Source organism: Passer domesticus, chromosome 3 (genome assembly GCF_036417665.1).
Source record: "Passer domesticus isolate bPasDom1 chromosome 3, bPasDom1.hap1, whole genome shotgun sequence".
Lineage (NCBI taxonomy): Eukaryota > Metazoa > Chordata > Aves > Passeriformes > Passeridae > Passer > Passer domesticus.
Window position 1 is genome coordinate 31267998 of NC_087476.1, and position 25086 is coordinate 31293083.

Sequence of the window (25086 nt, forward strand, 5' to 3'; positions counted from 1 at the left end):
GCCAAGTTCAGCACCAGTTATTAGCATTTACAATATATAAATATTACTAATAAAGTTCTGTAAATAAAGACTGAACATTATTCTATTTTATTTTATATTTTATATAATAAAATATTCATATTTTATTATTTTCCTGATATTTTCACTTGGAAAACTTCATACTTGTTTGATTTTTCCATCAGAGTTTCCTCCTGTATCATTTTGGAAATGAAAAAAACCACAGATATAAAGCTCCATGAAAAATAAGAAATTCATATAAGTAATTATGACCTATGGGAAATCCTAATTCTAGGGAGTCTGCTTCAGCAAAATATTTGATGACATTTTACCTTGCATATGCTGATTCCTCTTCTCAAAAGACAGCAGTGTAACAGCTACTGAGAAGAAATTAACTTACCCTAGCTAAAACCAGGACCAATAGTGTTGAAGCCTGGGATAGCATCAGAACCTACATTTTTATCTTCATCTGGCCTCTGAATTACTGTAAGTATAGGTTTTGTTATGTTGTAGAATAAAGATCAAAACTTACTACCATTTCATGTCAGAGACTGCAAAATAGACTATAAATGTTCAGAAATATATATATGTATATTAAACGAGTGTTTTTAAAATGCTTTCAATTTTACTGGTGTCAGTTGTAAAACCTTCTTCCCTTCCATAGTGCATGGTATATATTACAGATCAGTCATAAAGGTGCAAAAATCAGGTACAGACATAGTTCTCTTCTAAATCTGAGCACCTTAAACTGTTTATTGGTACAGTTAAATTTATTTTTAATGATTTTAAATGGCTCAACAGCCTATTCAATGCTCACAGAAGTAAGAAAAAACTACTTTGAAGCAGTACAGAAACACTGAAGAGAGACGCTCTTTACACAGCTCTTATTTCTTTGAAATATTACACTAATTTCTTACCAAAAATTGGCAGTACGGTAAAAAGACAATATTAATAGATTAATTTTATCATGAAGGAAAAGACAAAATCCCTAAACAAAAGTGTGGATTCAGGCAAATCCAGTTTTAAGTTACTCAATTCTGCCTTCAGATTATTTTCAGAAGCATTTCCTCTCAAGACTACAAACAATTTTGCACTTGTATCATCTTTCTTGTGAAATGATGAAATCTCCCTAAATGAACTCAACTCAGCACCAGCACGGTGTTCTTGGGCCCAGTTAAGAATTCTTACAGGCAGGGAGGGAGGCTCTACCCACCTCTTCAGACTTGAGAATTCTTGGTGTCTCAAGGGCTACAAGCAAGTTAATACTTCCTTAGTGTACCCTAGGGATCTTATGCTACTCTTTAAAATACTCCCAGTAGGGCTGCTCTGTTATGGGCTTTGCCAAAACAACCAGTGGCTTAAGAAGGAGAGCTTTGCTGGAAAAAACCTTGGAACTTCTTCCACGAACTCTGCTAGTAAATGTGTTTTTTTTAAAAAAAACTCTTTCTAGTTAAAATTCTCTTAAAAATAGTGGGTAGACTCTACAGCAACTTAGTCAACACATCTTTTCCTACAGACAGAAAATTTGAGTGTATTAGGCCTTATAGAAAGCATATATGGTCATCCAAATGCACACTCAGTAATTTTTATATTCTTTATTCCATTGCTGCTAATAATTGTGTTCTTACCAAGGCCATCTAGGAAGACAAATGATTGTATCAAGTATGGTTTCTACAGAAAAGGGACACTGAGATGAAGAATTTCTGTTAATACAATTTATAGAGAGATAGGTTTTGCAGGTGCTCCATGTTATACATTTGGATTTCCAAATCTTCACCTAATATTTTTTCTTTCCATAGTGGCTATGGTAGATTAATCTTTATCCAAATATCCTTAAAAAGAACATTATGATTCACCTTGCCAAACTGCATATGAATTTTGAAACAGAGAAAATGTTCATGTTTGCTGTAAGAACTGGCACCCATTCTGTATCACTTCAAGAATGGTTCCAGCACTACTAGGCTGAGAAAAGGATGAAGCTTAGTTTTAAAGGAAAAATCCATTTATAAAAGATGGTATTTATTTATTTTTAATGCTTATTAAGCAGAAGTGGCTTTCTCCTTCAGTATTGAAATTAATTTTTTCATTCATACTTGTCTACTAGTGCCAAAAATAAATATTGACTTTGGCACTCTTTTTCCCCTCTCTGTAATTTGTGGAAGAGAGCATAAGCCAAATCCAGGCAAGGTACATATGATATAAGTAGCTCCCTGAAATCCAGTGTATTTGCCTGAGTGTAACATGATGGGCTGTACATGCAAAGGCTACAGAAGATCAAGAAAATGTTTCTATTCATTTTATAGCAAGTCCTTCTGTCTTTTGAGGTACTGAGTAATCTTGCCCTTTCAGGAGTGTTTAGCTTTACACTGGCTTGCATTGTTCAGAATGTGGTCAGCTTGGTGCCCGGGAAGCAAGGGCTCCCAGCCATAGGAGTGATGGTGAGTTCAGCCAGAAGGAAGAGTGAGAACTGTGCCTCCTGGCAGTAAGGTGTGCACCACCCAGAACTGGCACGGGAGACTCTGGGTTTGCCTCACAATCAAAGGAAATGGGTTTGATGAGAGCCATGGACTGCCTGAGAGATTTATTTTTATGGCAGACCTTCTGTATGTTACTTCACATCAGCAGTGGGACTAATACAGCCAAATACAGTATTTATAATGTGTTTTACGCAGTAAAGGCATACCAAGGTTGTGCAAATAAGACTAAGAAGCCATGTAGCAGATAATTGCTACCTATTATTACTATTACTATTACTGTTATTGCTATTGCTATTACTATTATTATATACTATTATTATATACTATTATTATAGTATGCCCCTAGAAAGTGAGAAAATAGAATGGGCAAATTAGTGTTTTCCTTCCTTCCTTCCTTCCTTCCTTCCTTCCTTCCTTCCTTCCTTCCTTCCTTCCTTCCTTCCTTCCTTCCTTCCTTCCTTCCTTCCTTCCTTCCTTCCTTCCTTCCTTCCTTCCTTCCTTCCTTCCTTCCTTCCTTCCTTCCTTCCTTCCTTCCTTCCTTCCTTCCTTCCTTCCTTCCTTCCTTCCTTCCTTCCTTCCTTCCTTCCTTCCTTCCTTCCTTCCTTCCTTCCTTCCTTCCTTCCTTCCTTCCTTCCTTCCTTCCTTCCTTCCTTCCTTCCTTCCTTCCTTCCTTCCTTCCTTCCTTCCTTCCTTCCTTCCTTCCTTCCTTCCTTCCTTCCTTCCTTCCTTCTTTTTCTCCTTTCTTTTCTTTCTTTTTATCTTTCTCTTTTTCTTTTTCTTTCTTTATGAAATGAAATAAAGCAGTCAAACCAAATAATCAAAAACTTACTCATAAAAAAACATTCCTAAAAAAAGAACTCTTGGAAATTAAGTCATCTTTATAGGCGCTTCCTGTTTACTCTTCCACGTTCATTCTTCTGACTTGGACTGAAAATTCATGGTTACATTTTGGATGTTTACTATACTTGACATCACGCATAGTATTGCTGGTGTTTTGCACTTAGTTCCACTGCTCCAACAGATACTGGTTTTCATTGTTTTCTTCTTGGTCCTTTTCACCAAGAAAAATATATCACGTGTGAAAAATATATCACTTTATGTGTTCCTGTATAAGCCCATTATATGGGCCATTATATTGTATAATTTTCTAAGTATGTGCATGGTGAAGAACGATTTCTCCCTGTCAATGTGTTTATTTCTGAAAAAAACAATTAAGTAAAGAAAGTAATAATTTTTGGGCTAAGTGATACTACCTGAAAATGATTTTATGCTAGTGAAAGCTGGATAAAGATGAGTCTTTAATTAAGTTTGGGTACTACTTCAATTTAGGGGTAAGTATAAAATATTAATAATGGGATACTTTTAATATTACCTTGAAATATTATTGAATTTTGCAAATATATAAAGATCTTAATTTATATTGTAAATCCTGAGACTATATATATATATATATATAACTTTATTCTCATGCTTTTCTCAATTAGGATATCTTTAGTAAAATCAGAAACACAGTCTACTCTGAGTAACCTAAGCTCAATATTGGATTTGATGATAAGGTATACTATTCTGGAAGAAGGTTATGAATGGATTTTAATTTAACATTGTCAGTCACGACCTTAGTGAAAAAATGAAGTTGATTATGTACATCTAGCTGTAGACATTACCAGTAAGAAAGTAACCATCATAAATGCAGGAGGAACTGAATTGTTTTAAGTATAAAAATGTGTGATGTAAGGATAACAAAAGTAAATTTATTTATATATAAAAAATTAATAATTCTGACCTCACACACTAAGAAAACATGTTCAGCTTAGAAACTGAGTATTTTTAGAATGGATTCTTAGATAATTTAACAAATACAAAATACAGACCAAGTGGAGGAAAATAATTTGGGTTTTTTTACAGGTCAAAATAAAGATGAAGAAGACATGATACATTTCATAAACACAATTAGAGCAAACACTGAGGAATGGAGAAGGTAAAGGGCTTTTGGTGGATTTGTTAGTGTAATTAACATAGTCAGTATTTAAGAAATGCTGAAATGTTTGGGTTACTTCAAGTTGGAATCATGTGAACAATCAAAATTTACATTAAAACAGGTTCACATCACTCGCACTCCAATTTCCTGTTCAATTTCTCTTCACTCTTTAACACCAGATATCAAAAGTTCATTTTGTTCTTTTGCAAACAGGGAGACATCCAAAAGTCAACATGTGAGTTGGAGAGCTTTTTAAGGATTATGAGTGTATATATATAAGCAAAGACTAGTAGACCTATATGTGATAAAAGCATTCTGCACAACCACCAAGGAGCACAGAAATGCTGTGGCAGGAACAGGAGCCCAAATATTACCTCGGTGTGCTGCTCCCAGACTTGTGACTGGAGAAGGCAGAGTTGGAGGAAACACTGAAATCAGAATTCAGAGAAGGGGACACGCTGTCTGGAGAGACCCTCCAGTGTTGTTTCAGGATAATCTCAGCCCCAGTGGCCAAGTGGGACATGGGTTAGCTGCCATGGGTTGGTGGCAGAGCACCTTTGGGACAGAACGGACACTTCGGGGTGGTACACATCACCCTGTGCGGGGCAAGAGAGCTCAGGGTAGCACAGGGCTGTGGGATGTTTAGGGGAGGAAGGACATGTGTTAAGATGATCAGTACATGCAGATGCATTTATTTGTCCTTTCATTGTGTAGCAAGTGTGGTTCAAAATAATAAAAAAAAGGAATCTATAAGTATGAAAGCAAGCCAGACTACTTTGAAAGACACAGATTAGTTTTTGGGGAAAAAAATGCATTTAATGTGTGAGGTGAAGTGAAGATGGGTCAGAAAAGTCTGCTCACAGATGTGAGGCATGTCAGCACTGGGGATGATAGGCTGGGAAAATATTCATTTGGTGAAAGTTACCAGTGAAAGCAAAAATTCAGTGGAATTAGGTCCAAGTTATTTTAGTAAGAAACAAACTGCTATTCACTGCAATATTTTGTTCTGTATTTATTTTTTGTCCTAAAATGTATAGGAAAAAATAATTTCAGATCCTGGAAATAATTGTCTTGAAAGTAAATTATTCTCTTACATTGACATAAATGTCCACCATGTGGAGTACGAAGTTGGAGTGAAGTTGGAATCTTCTTTAAATAGCACAGTAGATCAGATTATACACTAAAAAAAGTAAAATCTTGACCAGCAGTGCTAAGCAGTAGGTGTAACAGAATTATGTTTATATTTCCTAGTTTATCCACTCTCTATGTTTTCTTTAGGTGTATCTTGATTTTACTGCATTTGGCAAAGGCTAAGATTTACAACTGATGTATGTGTAAACTTGCTGGAACAGAATGCATGTGGTGTAAACTTGATGAGACAATATCTTGTCTCATTAATGAAAAGAAAAAACCCCAACAGTTAATAGAGCTATTTTGCCTTGGCATATAAGATTTGTATGGAAGTTAGCAAGAAAATATCATAACTTATTTGTCTGCTCTTTGATGGTTGACAAAAGCAAAACATGATCATTTGAGAGTGCTGCAACCTGTACTGAGGGAAAGTCAGGTTCATTTGCATATTGTGTTATGGAGCATTTATGAAACTTTATTTCAAAAGCTTTTTAATGTTGAATGATTGTTTTAAGAAAAGAAAAAAATGGAAAAATCCCACAAGAGAAACAAAGCACTGGGCTGCTTTCAGTTAAGGATGCTTTTGTAAGGGGTTTGGAATCAGTGAAACATGCTGAGTTTTATAACTGTTCCTTTCCTTTCCATCTCTATTGATCTCCATTTTCCCTAACCATTAATGCATGCTGTGATGCTTCTGTAAAATGACATAAACTGGAACCTGATGATTATTTTGGTGGGATAACATGAGCTATAAATGAAGAACAAGGGCAAAAATAAATCTAAAATCTTTATTGTTTTCTGTATTAATCTGTAGATATCATCTGTCTTTACATAAAACCTTCAACATACGTTAGCTCTTCATTGCTCTTAAACATCAGGTAAGTCTTTGTGGAAGCAGATCCATTCTACTTCTTGCTTTTCTTTATTCCAGCAAAGTCTGTTTTGTTAACTCTTTCATTCCCCTGACTTTCCAGTAGATCACGCAGTCTCATGATTCCACACTTGCCCTCAGCTCACCCTGTTGCTGTAGTCTACATTTTCATTTATTGCAATATTCTTGAAGGCATTAAATGTAAATTTTGCTGCTGTTAACCTACTCCTCATACAAATGTAACTGTGGTATGTTTAGTTGAGAAGATTAAAAATGTTAGGACACATAACCCTGAAACTATGAGGTTTGTAAAATTAAAGACATTTTGGATCATATATATTAAACAAAAAAAAAAAAAAAAGCTTTGGCTGCTGACCCTTTCAGACAGCACATGAACATTATTTTCAGGTACTTTTTGAAATCATAGGCTTAGAAGCACAATGACCTCATCATGATATAAAGACTCATTTGCAACCACTGCAAGAGTCTTTATGGATCATAAAGACCATGAAAGTCAGGATTAAATTGACAGCGCTTATGATGCTGCAGCTGCCTGTAATAAACAATATCTAAGCACAGTAATATACATTCTAGTGTACACAAAACTCTTGGCATTTTACATGGTAAGAACAGTGAAATAAGGAAGGGCTTAGATTCAGCAGGCTCTCAGGGCTCCCAGAGCTTTTGGGAGCCATCTAAATGTGGGCAGTATGTGCAAAAATGACAAATTCAGGAGGAGGCATTGCAGCATGCTGCTGCGTTACAAAGAGTCAGCAAGCATGAATGACTGTAGGGAGGGAGATATTGATGAAGCATCACAGGGAGAGAGCAAGCAACTTCCAAAATGTTACTTAATTGAGACAATATTTGCATAATTTAAAAACAGAATTTTAGAACCTGTTCAAACTAAATTATAGGGTGAAATTTTCTGTAGTCAGCCCATTACAAGCTCGGTTCCCTTCCCATGCTATTACAGATGTCTCCATGTCATCGACTGATGGCTTCAGAGGGAAATAAACAGAATTCATACTTTAAGGCAACAATCTTTTATGATAACTGATGCAGGTAAGCACAGGCTTTGAAACACAGCCTCTCAAAGAATTTGTCTCAAAATTAGTTTTTCAAATTTTGCAGGAAACATCTTTCAGTAGGTTAAATGGAACCTAGATTTTATGTGCAAGGCTTTCTTGTTCTAAAAGGTGGTGACTAAAAATAGATCTCCAATTGCCTCCCTTTTCCTGAGTGCATAATAGACTTTTGTCTGAGTATTTTCCCCTGTACCTCATTTCATGTAAGAAATAGCTGAAACTCTAACACTCAAAACTTTTTTTTATTATTCTTTATTATTGGACATTTCTTTTTGCTATTCAGGACAGCTGGAATAATGCCTGAACCTCTATCCCTGTGGAAACCTGTTAGCTACATTTTTTGCTGGCAAAAGTCTCTTTTTTCCCTGCAAATTATTATGGGATATTTTGTTTCATGTTGACTGCTCTCTGTTTCTTTACCTGTCCTTCAGTTTCTTTTATACTCTTAGTTTTTTGTGAGGGCAGAAGTCTTTCTTCTGATGTACTCTCTCCCCACAAATATTCTGTCCTCCAGTGGTTTTCCTAGGCTTGATGGCTGCAGCATTAAGACCAATGGATTTGGAAAATGCTGAAGGCCACTGAAGGGAGCTGACTGCAGCTCTGGAGCGTTCATTGTTTGGATGAGGATGTGAGCACTTGGATGCTTCACTGCAGCTCCCACTGCACAGAGGTGCCTTCCTCGGTGTCCTAAGGATGCCTGGCTCCTAGGATGAGCTCCATAAAGTGAGGGTGCCAATTCATGCCTGGGACTGTGAAGCGACATTCTGAATTAGACCCTCTGAGTAAAGAGTGTGAAAGACCAGCCAGATGGAGGAAGCCCTGAAAGTGCAACAATCTGAAAGATTCTTGCTCCTCTTCCTGCCCCACAAAGTCTTTCTATGATATTTTGAGGCACACAACTAAAATGGCATATATAGTCATAGAATCCATTGAAAGGCAGCCCAGTTTCTGCTACTTTACTCTTTCTTACCTTTTCTTCACCGTTTCAGCTAAACATCTTCTATTGCTCTAAACCACAACCCCATTTTTGGGTTTCTGTGTCCCTGCAAACAAATCTATCAGACATGCTTAATTTGGTGCTTGATTCCTGAATATATTCTTATATTTGAACCTTGTGTTTTAGGTAACCTTTGTTACATAAAAATACGTCTGTGCTATGCAAGAATGATTTTTTATGTATTGCACATTATAGCAACAAGCATTAGTATGAGTATGATTATAATTTTTAATTTATTTTTCCTGTGAAAGCAGCAAAACATGCATTTTAGGAGAACAGTAAATCTCTGTGGCAGTCCTGAGACCTGAATGTATTTATTTTCTCTACAGGGTACAGCAATAGCAACATCCAAGCAATCTTATTCAAATATCTCCCTTAGAACATATTATTTATTTCTCCAAAATATAACAAAAATTTCTATAAAAATAATTACTATTCTACACTAAACTTCTCTTGAGGCTCAAGACTTCATTTTTGTGTTATAGTATTCTACAGTAAAAGTGTAATTTTGGATGTACATGTTTTGGGCCACCGTATGGAAAGGGCCTACCTGCCTTCTAACTTTGCAGCATGTGCAGCTTTGGTGAAAGGTCTTTTGATCCTGGTAGAGATGAGTCAACTGACTAAAAAAGACAAAACCAAAGTTTTCCATCAAACATTTTAAATTACTACAGCCACAAATTGATTCTTCTGTCAGAGATGATTATTGAGGAGTCAACACAAAAAAGGTACTAAAAAATGCACCTAAGAGACATTCATACTCCTGCCTTAAGGTTTTACTCTGTATTTTGCAGTCATTTTCCCTTTCCATTAATGGGAGATTCCCCCCCCCCCCTTTTTTTTTTAATAGGAGTATAAATAGGTGACGGGAGTTCATGACAGTGACAGTAGAGAGGTTAGAACCAGTTTATAGGGTTTGGGTATTTCTACCTTTTCACAGAGATGCAGATACAGAGTATCTCTGTCAACCACCTTGCTGTTTACCTGCTCAAAGCAGTTACTTTCACCTGTCTTCAAATCCAGACAAGTTTCTGTTTCTCATACTGTTAACCACATAATTAACAGTGATAGAGATACAGTTTGAAACAGTGAGTATTGCCCTGGGGCTGATATTTGACCATCAAAGTATAGCTAGCACAGATGGTGCAAAGATGAAACCTCAGCTAATCAGGACAAAGCACAAAAGAAGATGTTCTCATGAAGTTTCTAAATATCAAATTAATGAGAGGAAATGCAGAAATTGCCTAACCAGACAAACACTTCTTGAAACTGAAATTCAATAACAATGGTAGAAATAATACAGACTACAATTTTGGAATCTTGAACCTGATTTTTTAGTTTAATTACTTTTATTTTCCCAGGTTTTCATTTCCTTTTGTTGTTTGTTGCTTTCCCTTCAACACCAATTCTTTTTCTTAATTTATTTTAGAAGACATTTATTTTTGTTAATACAAATTTTCTTTTAGCAGAAACCATTTTCTGATTAATCTGTTACACTATCAAACCATAAATCACTGGATTTCTACCTATGGATTTGGAGATTTGCCTCACAGGGAGAGAAGATCCACAGATTGCCTACACCAGACATTAAGAACTAATTCTGCAATCCATTGTATTCACTATCCTTGGGCCAGTGAACTCTCCTGTCTGACTTACAGCAGTAGTAGAATTTAGATCAGTTTTTTCCTACTCCAACACTGCTGTGTTGCAAAATGAGCCTTCATTTTTCGTGCTATGGCTCTGTATTACACTGGTGATTCATACTGAGCACAGCATCCTCAACTTCTATACCTTTTTTAGGAGCTTTATTAGTGCACTGATGAAAGTCTAGACTAATTGTAGCAACAGTAGTGGAGTTGCTCATATTATATTGTGCAACCATGTGGGCTGGTGGGCTGAAGCTTGAGCAAAAAGGGCTTTCTCCCCTGAGACTTGAAAATGTTCTTCCCACAGGTGCTGAGGGAAATGTGAAAAATAGGAAGTGCAGAAGATGACTAAAATGGGGGAATACACAGGCAGAAACAAGACCAAATTTCACACAGCTTGGCGATGATATATGGCACCTCCTTTAGAAACGCTTCTGTTTGAAGTTGAGGGAGTGATACGATAACATTAATAATCAGGTTGTGAGAACATAGGCAAATGATTTGTAGAGAGCCTGCAGTGAAGGTTTTCAGTATGATATACAGCTTCAGCCTGGTCTGAAGGAAAACTGCACAAAGAATCCTGAGAATAATTTTTTTTGAAAAAAAGAGAAAATACTCCATACTGAACAGATCAACAGCAGCATGGATGCTGAATGGATGGGGCCTATTCATGCCTGCTTTCAGGAGCTGAAATCCTGTGAGAGGCTTCTGTGTAAGGAATGGCTCAGCAAGCCAGGGTAGCAGCAGAGCAGGAGTCCAACCAACAGAGTGGATGTTAAAGCATTGTGTTGATTCTGGCTAATTTAAATGGCTGTAAAAGGCTATGGCCCAGTGAGGATGATAAGAAGCAAAGATGATTTGCAGGAATATCAGAAAACTCAGATAAAGGTGACTGGTGGGATTAGTCAAGGGGACCAGCCACCTGCAGCAATTCTGAGTAGGAACAGAAGATAGTTTATCAGCCATATAGTGAGGCTCTCCCTTTCCTGACACCTCAAATGAGGCAGGCTGCTGACGTCCTCCAAAACTTGGCCTCTTCACTTCCTTGTGACAGCCAGTGAGTGATCTGGAAGGGGGAAAGACAGGATGGAACAGCTGCTCAGTCATGGAGTTTTCAGCCAGGGACTTGCCTTTAAAGCACTACCAAATATCTTTTTTTAGGTTAGTGGTAATTTGCCACTTGTGAATTGTTACTTTATGTTTTTCATTTCTTTTTGCCCTGCATAGACCAAATGAAACCAAATGAACTTTTAAGTCCATCTGTTGAACTCCCTGCCTCACTGAGCATCCAGATGATTTAATTCCTAGGTCTTTGACGGAAAGTTCAAGCCAATGATATTTTTCAACAGGATTTCTTGGGATACAAAGACTATCAGATATGGATTGGGAGAGACAAACAGCAGAGAAATAGTGATTTTAGATGTGAGTCCTGCACAAACTGTGGGGGTAAGGCAACTTTGGAGGCTCTTGCTTGGCACATGGTGATCATGAATTTATAGTTGTGAATTTGGGTAGATGTGTGCAGGATTTAGAGGTGGTCCTAGTGTAGCTAAATTTAACTTGTTTCCCAAATAAGCAATGTTTGGTTTCTGGTGACTGATGACACTTTGTCTTGAATGTCTCTGACTGTTCTTGTTACATTTCAGACAGAAAGAACACTCCTTCCCCCACAGGAGTGCAGGAACAAGCATGCAAAACAGTTGTATGACATACACCACCATGAAATCCATGACAACTCAGTACACATTGATGCTCTCAGACATTTTTCTGCTTTATTCCAGAAAGATAGGTTTTCAACTGAGAGGATGTGGAAAATCGCTTATATTGGTTTGCTGTGATCCTAACTTGATCTAAATTTCAATACAGACTGGATTGGGTTTGAAGGAACCTTAGAGACCATTTAGTTCCAACCCCCTGCAATGGGCAGGGATACCTTCTACCATATGTTGCTCCAAGCCCTGTCCAGCCTGACCTTGAACACTTCCAGGAATAAGGCAGCCCAGCTTTTCTGGGCAATCCGTTTCAGGGCCTGACCACCTTCACAGGGAAGAATTTCTTCCCTAATATCCAATCTAACCCTTCCCTCTGTCAATGTCATTCCCTGTTCCAGGCACTGGTTACTTAGGCACTGGAAAGGGCTCTAGGGCCACTGTGGAGCCTCCTCTTTTCCAGTCTGTACAACCCCAGCTCTCAGTCTGTCTCCATAGCCTAATTGCTCCAGCTCTTGGAGCATCTTCCTGTCCCCCTCTGGACTCAATCCACCATGTAAGTTCTTAACTCATACTCTGGTACTGCTCCATGTTCCCCAAAGTATGACAGACACCCACACTGACTTGATGGATGTTTCCACTTGGCACAGTGTGAGAAGCTTGTCCATACCACACTGTATTCCAGCCCCTGTTGGGATCATCTGCTGCCTTCTCACTGAGACCACATCAAAGTTGATTATAGGAAGCGAAACTTCCAGCAATAAAAATAAAAGGTTAATGTGTTTTTCTGCTTAGGTCACAAGGAGAAATTGATTCAATGATCTCATCACAGTCCCAAGTGGACATTTGTCTCCATTAGAAAGAATCTCAGTTTGACAGTTTTGAAAATATGTGAAGACCGCAATTGAGGCTGGAGCAGGAGGCATTTAACAAATCAGATGTTGTTTGGATTAAAATTTATGATGGAAGAATACTGTGTAAAATACAGATCTCCCAAAGAAAGACAGAAAGGGCTTTTAAAATAAGTTAAATGCATTGCTTCTACTTGTCACATATAAATATGTTTCATTTAACTTCAGGTGATTCATACCTCCTGCTGGGTTAAATTAATGAGAACTTTTCCTTTAGAATTTAGCTTCATGCACTTCAGTTAAGCTGGGATAATAGTTCACTAGCTGGCTGGGTGGATGTTTATATGAATGCCTCATTCAAAAATTAAAAAGTTTGTAGTAAAATAGGTGAAATACCTTAACTTTAGTACCATTCTCCACTAGATTCCCAATCCTGGGCAATCTGACTCTGTGGGACTGTTGCCAACATTTTCAGTGGATTGAACACTCTCTTAAATCCTCTGAGGGAAGTGGTCAGTCCATTCTCTGTCTGAAATCCCTGTGCATTCACGTGACATGTGGGACTGGGTGCTGCGGGGAAAAAGTCTGACTAGGATGTTGCTCCACATATTGAGCTTCTGCATCCACTCCCTCTCCACTGTCTCCCAGCATACTGTATACAACAAAGATGCTGGCCCTGGAAGACAGTCCTAAGATTTTAGTTTTGAATGGTAAAGTAAAACCAAGACAGTTTAATATGAAATTTTAGTCTTAGGTGTCACTTCCATACTGTGCACAAGCCAAATTCAAACCTTGACTGTGGGTACACAGTATTTATAATGCCATGGAATTTGTGGAAGCGTGTATGTACACACACTCCCTTTCTTACTGTGACATGACTTAAATTGTTGCATGTATTTTTCTGTCCAGTCCAAGAGAGAGAGTCATGACAAGAATCAAATGGCTGCCAGTGCACATGCTGTTTTGTAACATACAAAGGAGCTATCAGCTGTAAGTGCTTCCACTGATCACGTTGGAATCAACAGTACATTGAAAGAGGAGTTTTCAAATTATTAATGTTTGAGGTAAATCTTTTTCATGGAGCAGCTGCCTTCTTAACATAACACAACACTAAAACAATATTCTAAAGCAGAAAACTAACCTTTTCACATTGCAGAAAATAAGGAAAGAGCAGGCTGATGACATAGTAGCATAGACATAAGAATGGAGATTTTTATTTTTAATATTAGCAAATAATCTCTGTTTTTATTACCTGAGGAGAGGCATGGAAATAGGGCCAGAGAGAGGTAGCTTTCACATTTTGAATAGAAACATTAGAAGCTAAGGTGTATCATGAAAGACAACTTGGAGATAAATATTTCTGAGACTCTAATTATAGAATAAATTGTTTTCAAAAGAAGACATCTCAAATATTTAGCATTCATCTTCACTAAGCTATTTGGATGCTCACTCTGTTAACAAATTATCAGTATTTATTTGCTAGAATATTTATATGTTATATTTAAGAATATGAAGCTTATTTCTTCCTGGTTTTGAGTTTCAACAATATGATATTTCATAAAGTAACTATTATCACTTGTATGATCATATAGAAGGACAATCCTAAGAGGTTCTTAACTGGTTATCTTTATCTTACCCTCTTTAAGGAGACATATTAAAATGTTAATCACTAAGACCATATAACACATTATTTCCAATAACAAAATGTCTTTTTTTTTTAAATTCAGATTCAATAAGCACTTTTTCTGCAAACTAAACCCTGAATTGTTGTTATGTTTGCTGATACATTTGTTTGTACAGAAGGATGCTGTTCTTATGGCTATATAGGATGTTCCTTTCTTGTTTCAATCAGCAAACTTGCTGCACCCTCTTTCATATGGAGCTGAATTCCAGTGCCAGTGAAATTATCAAAATGCAACCACTATCTAAGTCTTCGGCATGAACACCACCCCTTCTCTACCCTGATTAAGTCTATTTCCACAACATTCAGTGCTTCAATAGTGCTCTGTGGCCAGAGAAATAGTAACATAGGAGTATATGTTATCATCATCTTGAGGACATATTTCTAAACTAGTGTGAGAGCATATGGATTCAAATAACTTTTTTTTCATACTGAGTGGAGAAAGAATTTAAGCATGATTAAAAAAAGGCAGAGATTCATTTATGGTTTCAAAAATCAAAAGCTCTGCTAGCTTAAATAACACAGTATGAAACCAATTATTAAAAATAGATGAATTGAGAAGGCTGATTGATCTTGTATGCTTTTTATAGCAACTCACAGACACATGAAACATTTATTTTCACTTAGGTTACAAGCATACAATTTGGCAATCATTATATGCAGGCTTCAGAGGCTGATTATCAGATTTCCATAGCAGTTAATGTCTTCTGCAGAAGGCAAACTGTTAAAGTCAATTACTCAGTGTCTTTAGAAACTGTATTTTCTTTTGAAGATTTTGGGGCAAAGTTTGGCACTCCTTACCACTGAACTAATCTGAGCTGCAAAGAAATCTTTCCACTGTTGAGCAAATGATGACAGCATATTGTTACTCTTTAGTCTATACACTATAGTATTACAGTGTAGTCACAGGTCATAGAAACAGACTTGAAAGAGCATTTTATGCCATTTCTGGAGTTGAACAGAAATTCTCAAATGAAACTTTACATCTCAGAAAACACAAATTCAGAGAAACCAGAACTTTTGCTATGCTGCATCTTTTTAGATGGCAAAACCAGCTGCAGCTGCAATACTTGCCTCCAGACAGAACAGCTGGTCAAATGATCCATCTGAAAGAAAACACGGCATGGGAGAATGAAGGGCTACGTAGAGGTTCTTTTGTCATTTAATACAGTAGAATGATATAATTGTGAAAAGAAAAACCCAAAAAGCCCAAAAACCCCCTTGTACCAAAGCAGACAAAGCAGACCTTTGTCATGAGCTGTGTAGAGCTTTAGGCAGGGCCCTACCCCTGGTGTAATCAGGTCATGAATGATGTGACTCCTTCCATCTTGTAAATTCAGCTTCCTTCAGACAGGAAAAGATAAAAATTACAGACTTGGATTTTTTTTCAGCAAATGTAATTCTTATTTTCTGAATACTTTTTATGCTTCAATGAATAGTCTAGTCACATACTAGGAGATCATGGAGGTCAGAAAATCACATAACTGTTGGCTGGCAATTCACCTCATCTACTTACTGACTCTGACAGAGTTAGTTTTGTCTTTGATAGTCCTGTCAGGTTGGAAAGGTTCTTAAACATTCCTGATGCTGAAGAGCCCACAGCATGCCCATGATTTTTTTACACTTTTATCTTCCTTTTTCCTGGTGCTGCTGAAGACCATTACTTCTTCAACTGTTAGCAAGCAACAAACATGTTTAGAAAAATTAGGTTTATTTCACATTAGTATTCCTGACATAAAAAATCAAACCATTCAACATTCTATGTCAATTAAATCCTTGTTTGAGTTATACATTAGGACTTTCTACTTCTGAAATTTAGTCCCTGTGTTCTTGCACTGGAATAAAGACATTTCTGATTTGCAGCTGAGGCACTGTCAGTTTTTCTTTTGATCCTTTTGTACAAAACTTTATCCCACTACCTTCTAAACTTCTCTGGAGGAGTTTTTTCCCCTATCTCCTCAATCCTAATTTAAAACATTATTCATTGCATTCACAACTGTGCAACGATACTGTTGTCTTTTTTCCAGGGGAGCCCATCCTCCCTCAGTAGCTACAGAATACCATCGTGTGATGAAGGAAAGGAAAAGCCTGCTGCTGACATTGCTGACATGGCCATATTTACCCTCAGGCTTTACTTGTCCCTGTGTGAACTCTGCTTTTTTTTTTCCCTGGGAGGGTTGATGAGAGCAGCACTTGTCACTGCTAGAGTGCTGCAGTCACTTGTGGTCTGCTTAGGTTCATTCTGGGTTGTGCTTTATCTGTGCTTGAAGGAGGATGTGTACCAGGAGCCCAGATGTATCCCCTCTGGCTGTCAATAACATTTTGGACAGCTGTTATCAGGGCTGGGAGGCAGATGGGTCTCTCCACTGCCAGCAGGGGGAAGTCACCAACTACTTTTATGGTTTGGCATTCTTGAGAATGAGGGTAGCGGGTCTCCCAGTATTCAGGGTGCCTGACTTTTCTTTCTCTGCCATTGGCATTACATCTTCCTGTGCTCCCCTAGCTGCATATTTATTTCTGGAAGAATTAAAAAGGAATAAAACCTCTCCTCTAGAGAGAAAAAATAGAAATTTTCTAGGTGATGTCACAGCAATTTTGCCTAAATTTTGCTTATGTGGCTGAGTTTTTGGGCAGTGTTTAGCTCAAAATGGAGCAAAAAATGAGACTTAGAAGGTCTGCAGTATCTCCTTGCAAGTAAACCTGACTCCTGTTTTTGTTTCTGCTTTGGGCAAAGCATGAATGAAATGCTTGGTTTTTGCCCTCTATTCACAGACCATGTACTGCTTGCATGTTACAGAATATTCTGCTGGGAAAACGCAAATACCCCTAGATTATACATAATCTAAAATGTTATTAACAAAACATTATCACTGCAAATTTAAGTGGCAGCAAAATAAACAAGCGTGAATGCTAGCTTGTGTAGAATTTTATCTTTTTTTCTTACTGATTTTTCATGTTGAATGGCATTTTTAGACATCCAATATTGATTTACTGCAATAGAGCTACCCACAAGATCAAGCTATTTAAATAACACTGATGATGAAAGGGGGCTATTTGTGTAACTATACATGAAAGTATTGCTTCATATTTGCAATAGCCCATAATTTTATAATGACTGTTCCCATAATTATGAATTATTAATATGATTTTTCACACATAATTATAAGTTGCTTGAGATTGTTTCTCAGAAATAATTTTTACAATTTCCTTTTTTAAAAATTATTCTTACCTATTATCTAGAAAAGCAGAAGTAGTATGTGATTGATTAGTCATACTTAAGAGAAATCAATCATGTGCAACTGAATTGATTTTGAGTCAAGAAACCTGAAAGCTGAAATGAGTTTACAACAAGCATTATTTTAACTTAAGCACTCAAAATATATAACATCTGATCACCATCAAGAAAGGATTTGCTGAAACAAAAAAACACAGCTGATTTATTTTTGCCTGGTGTAGTCATAATTAATAATATTGTATTTTGTCTTTTGCTATATTGTATTTGTGCTGTTGAGAAGGGATTTGAGATTAGTACTTCTACTCTCTTTCAATTTTCTTCTCTCTTTGTTCTTTAGAATGCTTTGCAGCATCAATACAAGAATATTTGCAAGATAAATACACAGTAAAAAAAATCCCCAAATAATTTAATGACTATGTATTTCAAATCTTAATTGAGCAAAGCCAGACAGTTGAAGGGAGAAATCAATTTTTTCTTATGGTTCTGAGAATGCTGTTTGAGAATACCTGACGCTGGTAAATCTACTTAGTTGCTGTGGCAGTATTTTCACACTGGAAGATTATAGTTTATTTATTGAAAGAATATACTTTTCAGAACAGTACAGAAAGGGTAAAAGGAAATGCAGAAAGCATTTTTTTCATTATATTGAGAGCTCTCTGTTGTCTTGGAGATCCAGGCTCATATCAAAATGCATGCAAAAGTAAGTGGGGGGTCATCCCTTTCAGCTGTTTGCCTTGTGTGGAAAAAAAGTTGCTATGCCATGCAGTAAAGCCTCTCTGGGTCATTTATATAAACCACGTGCTGGGATTACTCAAACACTAAAGGCTGGCACGCAAAATATTAAAGCTCTGGAGGCAATCAGATAGGATTCAGGGACTGTTATTACAAAGCCTATACAGCTAATGTCTCTAAATCCATATCTTTGGAGCAAGCTTTTAGGAGAATACTTAAGTGCACCTACACAAATAAGTTAGTTCAAGGCTATGAGGCCCATATATGTGCTCAAATATAAATATTTTTTGAAGTGTTTTGCTGAATATTGAGTTATTCAATTCAAGAATTAAAACTCAAGGTGTTTGGAATGACAGGCTCCCTGTGTTAAGCCACATTCCTGAGACATGTCCCTGCCACCAGGTTCAACAGGGACACAAGTCATGCCACAGCCTAGCAGCCCAGCCCTGCACAAAATACAAAATAAAGGTGGGCCTTGCTCTCTCTGCACTAATCAGAAATGTCTACTCAGAAAACAGAGACAAGCACACCTACATGGAGGCTGGCTTGGAAATTTCACTCACTTGGCATTATTATTTGAATTGTCTGGGAATGTTTTGCAATAAACCATAGATGTGAGTTCCTTCTCAATGTTAAAAATTGTCACAGTCCTTAACTACAATATTTTGTTTCAGAACTACCTCAGTTTCTTATTCAGAGAGGAAAAAAACCAAACAAGCAGTTATTTAATGTCCTATATGACTGTGACATTCCAGGACAAATGGTGGTGTAAAGCAGAGTGATCAATATTTGTCTTCAATCAATTTCACTTCAGTTTCATCTCTTGTGGAGTACTGACAAAAAACCCCAGCCAGTACAGCCAATCTCAAATGTTAGTTTAAATGAGTCACTCATATTGTTTGCATAGCAGGTCAGTTAATTGTTCAGTTTATCAGAATCTTATTTCTTTGAAGAAGCAATGAATATAAATAATTTTTGAGGCAATGCAAGGGCAGAGTCTCCAGTGTCAATGTCATGTGCTTCAAACAGCTTGCAGGGCTCTTGCTTTGCTTTCTGCCAGTGACTAATTCCATGTGTTTCAGATGGACTGCTATTTGTAATGATTTTGACAATTGGGAATAAATACCAGGAGCAAATATTTTTTTGGCACCATACAGTTGTGATTTAAGCAAAGATTGTCATGATTTTCTTGCATTCTTGTGGTTTTCATCCTTTGAGTTCAACATGATCTGAGCTTCCCTGCCCAATAAACAAAAAAAAAAAAACAAAAAAAAAACAAAAAAAAAAAAGAGAGAGGATGAATGAAAGAAAAAACAACAGGTAGGGCAGGGAAAGGAAGTGAGCTTAGTTCTGTAAACCTAAAATGTAATAAATAAATAAGCATATATATTTTATCGTTCTTTAAAAAGGAGATGAGAGTTGCTGAAAACCTGGAGGAGAGGTCATTATAACTCTGTGCTAGTGGGAATGCAGGAATGATGCTGTGGCCAGCCCTGTGGCTCAGAGCAGCTGAGCAGAAATCTACTGGTGTTGCTGATGGCTACAGGCCTCTGTCACACACGACACAGCCTGTGAGGACACCTGAGCTTCTACAGATTCAGCATGTTGAGCTAAAGTTGCACCATGAGAGATACTGGATCTCCCACACTGGGACCCTGATAGCCTGGGTACCGATGAGGAAGGTGGTGATGGAATGCTGGATCTGCTGGAGACTTACAGGAAGACTCAAGGCAATCCTCAGCTGCAGGATGGCAGCTGAACACAAAACTTGGGGGCAGAAGACAGAAAACACCTGATGTGGTTTATGAGATAACAAGGAGGAACTGCACACCCTCAGTGTCACCTGGAACAGCAGATGAACAGCAGTGCATTCCTAAGGCTGTCATCCCCCAAAAGAGCAGGTCAGGCCATTTGGTGATCATGAGATTTATCTCCTCTGCGGTTCCTTTCCTAGTTCTTCACAAAAGCCCTGTAAGATTCATGCTTGAAATACAATACTTCACCAACTCAAGCATTACTTGGCTGAGGGGCATCATAGAAAAGAAACAGGGCCTTTCCCATATTTGAGGCTCGTGGCCTTAAAATTCTGCTTTATTATCTATGAGTGCAAAAAAACTTATTGTTCCATACTCCATTTTTTGTTGAGTAGAAACAGCTAGACCACTTCTAAATTCTGGTTATTAAATTTGACAGTATTAGCGCCCTCCAAAATATTCAGGGTATGACTTGTCCTTTAGAGCAAAAGGCTTGTGTATTTTTAAAGTACTGTATGAAAAAAAGAGTGAAATTTGTGCTGTGCCCACAACATAGGCCCCATTGTCCTGGACCTGAAAGAAGAAAATAAGATGGAGGGATGTGGTTAATTTCGGTCACACATTTATTAACTGAACTTGGCTGGCAATTTACTGCAGTAACCTTCACGTTTGGGATCATATTTCTTTACAAAACTGTTTTTGCTTGATAAATAGCTGCCTTTCCCACATTCCAACAGGACCTCAAACATCTTTCCTCTCACAGGCACAATGGGACATCCTAGCTTGTTCTAGGGATGTATCCCTCTTAATTTAACTTCATTTTGATTTTACAAGGAGGATGAACCCTTTCTGAAAGCTAAAAGTACATAATATCCCTGAAACCCACTGCATGTCACCAACTAGACAGGTGTCTCTTTGGCTCTCCTGTTTTGTCCTGGGTGTTATGAGGAGCCAAAAAACTTCATACTGTGGAGTTATCTCAATGACACAGGAAAATAATATTTTCTAATTTCCCCAGAAAGACAGCTAAAGCAATCTCTTCAATAGGCCTCAAAATCTTGTTTCTACATTAAACCATGGGCTGAGTAGCAACACAGATTTTCACAGGGTTTCAGGATGGTAAAACCAACTTCAGAATCTTACCAAAATCCAGCAGAAACCATAGAATAATAGAATCACAGAATATCCTGAGTTGGAAGGGACCCACAGGACTCACCTAGTCCAGCTCCTGGCCCTGCACATATCCATCCCCAAGAGTCACACCCTGTGCCTGAGAGCATTGTCCATATGTCAGGCTGGTGTTGTGACCCCTCCTCTGTGGAGCCTGTTCCAGGGCCCAACCACACTCTGGGCGAGGAAACTTTTCCTGATATCCACCCTAAACCTTCCCTGACAAAGCTTCAGGCCATTCCCTCAGGTCCTGTCACTGGGTATCACAGAGAAGAAATCGGTGTGACTCCCTTTTCTTCCCCTTGTGAAGGAATCTCGGGTGTCATGAATCCAATAGCTTAAGCAGGGCTTCATCCCCAGTTGAAATTAAAAAAAAAAAAAAAAAAAGGGAGTGCTTAAGGAAAGATTTTTTTTCCCATCTGTCTGGAAAATCTGCTAATGTTTGACTTTGTGACATTTATGTTTATGTTTCTCTGACAAAATTCTACTACTGAAATACCTTACTCAAAATTTGCCTCATTTTGTTGTACTGGGAATTTACATGAGGTGATTATTGACTGTGAATATATTCTTCTTCAAAATCTCTGTGTAGTGGAAAATTGTGACAACTGGATTTTTTCTTTGAGAGAAGCATTCTTTGAACATGCTCTTTGCAATCAGACTTTAGGCATATACGTCCCAAGTAAAGAATCAAAGATTGTTCTCATAAAATTTGAACCAGCAGAAATAATTTTAAACCTGTTGTACTTATATCATTGGTTTTTACTGTAAGTGTGAAGAAATCTGTACATATGTAAGTTAAATATGGGAGGAAAAAGGCATTTCTACAATCCCTGTAAAGCTGTTCTTCCAAGATGCAAATAAAATAAAGCAATGACATTTACCCTGGAAAGGGAATGCTTATCTTTTTAAATCCTGTACTGTAATTTCCATAAGATGGTCAGTGGCGAGCACTCTCATCTGGAATGCTGAAGGGGCCAACACTGTCAGACATCTTTCCTAATAAGGTAAATCACACAGTGCTTGGTCAATCAGCTAAATCCAGGGAATGAACTCCAGCTCAAGCTGCTTTTGCCAAAAGACACTAGCAACCACAGGTTAAAGTTCATGTCTGCCAATAACATGATGCAAATCCAACCAGAAATGCAATCAGGATGTATTTGTTAGCTCTGACAAAAACTATATTATTATATTTAAATGATGGCTTTTCTTTAAAGCAGTCATTTTTCTGTCATCTGAGAAGGCTGATGTGAAACAGATCAAAAACGTGAAAATAGACTCACTATTCTTTTCAGACCTTTTTTTTAAAAACAATTTATTATCTTTCTTAGGTGTAGGACTAAGAAGCCTGATTTTAGCTTGTTATAAACAAGAAGGAAATGGCATGACTTCTGCGTAATGGTCCGTCCTTGTAAGTCTGTACCCTTGATTCTCTGGTATTTCTTGACATTGTTCCAAAGCACTATGCCAAATAGTTTTGTTGTATGCTTTTTTCAAAATTTTATTGGTAATTTATACTTAAGTAAGAGTATGAGTGGGTGACAAATTTTATTCTCAATAAGAATATGCCCATGTGGCATTATGTAGAAATTAATATTCCAAACTTGGGTCATACATAGTATGTACATTGGTCAATAGAGATATGATAAGGAATGGATATAGGGCTCCTGGGCCAGAAGCATTCTGGATCCTTTAGAAAAGTGGCAGAGACACAAGATAGAGAATAGAGTGTGACCTTAATACACTCAGATATTTATGCTTGAATTAAAACTCTTAAGACTAGTACTAATATGCTAACAATTAACACCATACTTAACATTATTGCTGTAAAATGAATGTAAGTCCATTGATTTTCACACCAGAGTCACTATGCATATGATGAATAAAGTAAAATAATTCCTTTGGATGCCAGATGGAAAATAAATCTTCTACTATATTAGTGCTACTTGTTGCCCAGTCCTAATGAAAGGGGAAGTTCTACTTTGAGGCTCCAAATAATTTGATAAAAAGAAGCTTTAATGAAATCTGGGAATGCCAAACCACATGAGGACTGGAATAGCCTGAAGAGACAGAAATTCAAATGATGAATTCTGAAGCAGGACAAAGTAATATCTATACAAAAGCAGTGCTGAGATTGGGCCTCTTAATGTGTCATACTGTGGCTATCTTTAGGAGTCTCAAGAATTATGAGTAATTTTATTAATTTATGCCAGAAATAGCTGCCTGAGTTCTCAGTTGAACAAATCATACATGATAAAACTAAAATTATTTTTGGTGCTTCCATTACAATTTTCACTGCATAAGATACTGTCTTGTTGAAATTGGTGTATTCAACATAAAATTTGTGCAGGGATACGAAAAACTTCACAAGAAGTCAGAAGACGTGAACATGGAAACTAAACATTTGTAGTAACTTTCCAGGACACACTAATAAGATGTCTATGGAATCTAAAACAGAACAAAAATTGAGATAACTTGATCCTTTTGATCATTAGCCTGTAGGACCAATCCTCTAGTGTGGTTCAGCTGCAGTTGAAAAGCTGTGCAGCAGCAGGGATGATGCAGCAGGGAAAGGAGCCAACACTCACTACTGCATCAGCTGTCTGTCCAAAACACCATTTTCCCTCTCCCTCTGTGGGATGCAACCCTGAGAAAGGTCCTGGTGAATGGATCTGTGCATGTGGTTCATGTTGAGAACTTATGTCCAAGTAGTTAAACAGAAACAAATCTTCAACTTTCCTTTGAAACAGAATTTCAGTTTTATGTGTCATCTGCACTACTTGCTTTGCTTAACTGTGAAAAAGTTCTTACAGCTTCCTCTCCTAGAACAGATGTCAAGAGAAGATGACTTGGTCAAAGCTAAAGACATACAGCTGCTTTTCCCACTGAGGCTGAAATGAGAGGGTGAATGCTGCTCCTTGATAACAGGAATCTGAGCTTCAGGCCTTTTCAAATGCATATAAACGTGTCTCAGCTTCCTAACAATGATCTAAACAGAGAAATACAAAAAACATGGTTAAGTAGCAGAAGAACTGAGCATGCTATAACTTATGATTTCCTTTGAAATTATGTGGTACATTTGCTAGCTGTGTAAATGCAGATTCAGTTCATACTGTTAATTTGTTAATCCTGCATCAAGCAGACATGCCAAAACCATCGCAAATTTAACATTTGTAACAGAAGACTGTGATCTTACAGCTAATGCAGAGGGCAAAAAGTTCAATATAAGGAGGAAGTAAGTGTGAATCTTTAAATAATCCATTGAAATTTGGCAAATATATGACAATATCTTTATGTGTCTGATAATAGCTTATTATCAGACGTGTCTTTATCCAATGTGTCTTTACCCAACAATGTGCCTTTACCCACTTTCCCACAAATGCTTAATCTGTATTACTTTTGTCTATTATAGACCTGAGTACATTTTTTGTTTTGACAATTTCTGAATACAGAGTTGGACATCTTGTTTATCACAATGCCCTTTGTCTACATAGCTTGTGGTTGCCTGTTCAGCTGGGAAGTCATTCAGCCTGGGGGGAGCCTTCCAGTCCATATAAATTGGGCTGCCATTGGGCTCCACTGCCATTGGTGATGGAGAACCTGGAAGACTTTTTGTGGTATAAAGTATGAATTAGCCATTTGTAGTGAAAATACACAGTCATCTGCAGATCAGGGCACAATTAGGATTTGACTATGATTAGGTAATCACAAGGAAATGTATCATATCATTTTCATGTGACCTTTTCACATATAAATGAGGGGTAAAATT